We start from the raw sequence: 3,685 nt of genomic DNA, 5'->3' as shown, positions 1-3,685 counted from the left end.
TAGGCCAGCAAAAGTGAAAGAAACCTATCAAGCATGTGCAAAGGCCAAAGTCTGAACATTTAATGGGCTTGCACGTTTTAATACATGAAGAAGTCAAGTTAACAAAAGGCAACTTGAAACAAGCCAAAAATGGAAGATCACATGTTGCTGCCAGATCTGATCCTCGGACTGAGTATGACAGTCCTATGTCATAGGGTGGCTTTTTCTCTCTTGTCAACATCAGCGAGAGGATAGTTTTTTAAAACACTTAAAAAGTATTGTTACAGCAAAGTCCCTATTCAACCCCCCCTTCTAGTGATATTTAGCTACAACATAATTTTTTTTACATACATAAAAAACATTTTATATTTTGATCAGTGACTAATGTAATTAATGTTCAGAAGATTTAGAAGATTTAAATATGAATATTCTCTTAAAAATGTATAGATATATCGTTAACATTTTTCTTAATTTATATACTGAACTCTTTCTGCTGTCCATTCTTGACTCCGCCCTTGTCCAACCTCGATTTGATTCCTCACAATTGATTCCACGATGACATCTTTATCTAAAGTTATGTTGAACAACCTGCTAAACTTAAAGAGTGGCTTAGAAGAATGGAAAAATGTAAAATGAAATGAAGAAGACAAAAAAATATAAAAAAATTTAATTTGATTACTCACATTAGACTTAGAGATATATATAATAAAAAAAAAAGTATAGACACAAATGATGGACCAAAATTTAAGTTATAACGAATTTTAACATGCTGATGCTATTCTCATCAATATACCCTTTAAGTCATAACATAACAAGTTTCTATATAATATTAAATGAAAAATAAGGTTTTTTATAGGGAATGTATTATTTTTTTGATTGCATGAAAAAAATTAAATCCAAGGGTAACTAATTAAATTATTGGGGAATTAGATTGCTTCAAACATGTAGTGTTCAATGTTAATTAATTAAAGCCGATGCTATCAATTTCATAAAAAAATAAATATAATATCACCTTTTTAAAAACTAAAGCTTTCTGTTGCCAAAAAATAAATAAAAATCTGAAGAAATTAAAGTAAAAACTAAAATACAATTTCAACCGTCGCCTGAGAGATTCGAACTCTCGCGGGGAAACCCCATGTACTTAGCAGGCACACGCCTTAACCACTCGGCCAAAGCGACTATGTTGTTAGTTTACCCTACGCATCAGTAACCAATCCGAAGACGATCATTTTTAATTTCTATAGATCTACGTATCGGTAACCAATCTGAAGAAGATCATTTTTAATTTCTATAGATCCACGCATCAGTAACCAATCCGAAGACGGTCTAAGATTAACACCACTGATAAAAAAACGCACAAAGAAAGAGAAGAGGAAAAATCAGAGATCAGTAATATTTTGTTATCAGGTATTTTTTTTTTTCCAATTAAATCTATTTTGTTATCTTCATCATACCACTAATATTTTGTTTAAAAAATGTTGTTTTTATTTTATTTGGAAGAATAAAGATTAATGAAAGAAACGTATAAAAATATGAATAAAATTTGAACATGCGCCTTTGTCACCTCCGTCACAATTGACGCATTTGTCACTGCCATCGCCATTGTCGCCTTTGTCATTGTCGTCACCGCTTCTGCGTCCTTCTTCGTTTTCTTGTTGCCTATCCATTGAGTTCTCATTTTTGTGGCTGCCTCCCTTAATGTGGCTGCCTTTTCTTGAGATAAAACTTGGGTTTTCTAGTTTCTTGTTTTAACCCTGCCTGGCCGCCTCCTCTGTATGACAACTCTAATCTATTCATTTTAATCTCAGCCCATAACCCAACCCATTTAAATCCATTCATGTTATTTTACTAATTTCAGCCCATTTTATCTTACTAATCTCAGTCCATTTTATCTTACTAATCTTAGCCCATTTAAATCTTACTAATCATAGCCCATTTAAATCTTACTAATCTAAGCCCATTTAAATCTATTCATTTTATTTTATTTTATTTTTTATTTTTTATTTTTTTAAAAAACAAAGGGTTTAATTTCCTTCATAATTAAATATTAATTTAGTCATAAAAAATACAAATAAATATTATGTTAAAGATTAATTAGATGTGATATCTTTTTAATCTTTGAGTTGTTAGGAAACAAATGGTAAGACTTGATAGTTCTAAAACTCACTTTATTTATTTTTTATTTTATTTATTTTTCCATTAATTTATTTATTTTAATAAATTAATCTAAAATTGACTTATTTATTAGATGTAACTCTTTTTTATCTTTGAGTTGTTAAAACATAAGTTGTACTACTTGGTGATTTTGAAACTCAATTTAAAAATTGAGAGTAATAATTTTTTTTTAGATGATTAAATTAGATATGACATCTTCTTTATTTCTTGAGTTTTGGGACACAAGTTGTACAACTTGATTGTCTTAAAACTCATCTTTTAAAATACTTATTCAAATCAAACTCTTTTATTTTTTTCTTTTCGGCAAAACTTTTTTTTATCACAAAACAAATTTTCTTTAAAAACAATCAATACATTTGCATTAACTAAGAACTACGTAGCTTTGATTTCTCCATCGCACCGAGAAATACGTAGGAGCAAGATCGCATTTTTGTCAAGCGCATTAATAATTTTTATTTTTTTTATTCCTTGAACACATTTATTCCAAAATCATATTTAAATAATAATAATAATTATAATAATCTTTATTCATATTTAATAATAAAGATAAATAACTATACTTAAGTTAAATTAATTTTGCACAATTAATTATAGATAATCGTTGTTTTAACGTATGTCGTAGGGTGCTAATACCTTTCCTACGCATAATCGACTCCCGAACTCAAAATTTTGTTTAAAAGACCATTTTTTTTATTTTATTTTCTATTTTTAAGGGTTTCCTAATATTTTCCCTATTTTAAAATAAATATTGTGGCGACTCCATTAAATTCGAAAAACACTCGAAATTTTAGGCCGCGACACACTAAAAGGTGAAACACCCACAAATCCCTTACACCTTACATAAAAAAAAAACTAGTAGTATTTGAGGTTTGATTTTGTGAAAAAAATAATTTAATGTGATTATGTGTAATTTAGTGGAATTTAAATTTGAGGTGTGGTTTGTGGTGATTCAAGTTTGGTGTGATTTATATGTTCATAATTATTATTATGAATTTTTGAGATGTGATTTATTTGTGGATTTTGTAGAAAATGAATTGATGAAATTTGGTGGTTTATGTGTAAAAATGTGGAGTTTTGAAATTGGGTGAGTTATGTTTGAATTGTTGAAATTTAATTGAGGTGTTATATGTGTGTTGTGGAATTGAATTGATTATTGTCGGTGTGAATTGACGATAATTAAATTTGACGAGTTTGAGTTACGTAATGAGTTATTTTCAAATAAATGAGTTTGAACTGAAATTGAAATTTTACAAAAAATTACCGTTGTTAAAGTTGTGAAAAAGTTCAAATTTTAACTAAGTTAAAGAGTTTAAGCAAAAAGATAGATTGAAATTAAAAATGGTTAGAGTTTAAAATGTTACTCTTTAAATTACTTTTTGATTGAGTTTAAAAAGAAAAAAAGTTTAGAGTATTTTATTGACTTAACTCAAAAATTTCGGTGCTTTAATAGTCGAGTGTGTGTATGGGAAATTTTGACGATATTTGTTTTATTTAGTTTTAAGTAAATAATATAGATTATTTGGTTTTAAAA

At 28.0% G+C, this 3,685-nt stretch overlaps 1 non-coding gene across 1 annotated transcript; it reads right to left on the bottom strand.

Moving 5' to 3' along the window:
* Window positions 1-1,076: 1,076 nt before the first annotated feature.
* On the bottom strand, window positions 1,077-1,158 carry TRNAS-GCU (transfer RNA serine (anticodon GCU)). Its single transcript has one exon. It is a non-coding gene; the product is annotated as a tRNA-Ser (tRNA).
* Between the last annotated feature and the right edge of the window lie 2,527 nt (window positions 1,159-3,685).

The sequence above is a fragment of the Cicer arietinum genome, chromosome 7, assembly GCF_000331145.2.
Source record: "Cicer arietinum cultivar CDC Frontier isolate Library 1 chromosome 7, Cicar.CDCFrontier_v2.0, whole genome shotgun sequence".
In the NCBI taxonomy this organism is placed as follows: Eukaryota; Viridiplantae; Streptophyta; class Magnoliopsida; order Fabales; family Fabaceae; genus Cicer; species Cicer arietinum.
The sequence above is the reverse complement of the archived record's forward strand: the minus strand, read 5'-3'. Positions and strand labels throughout refer to the sequence as shown.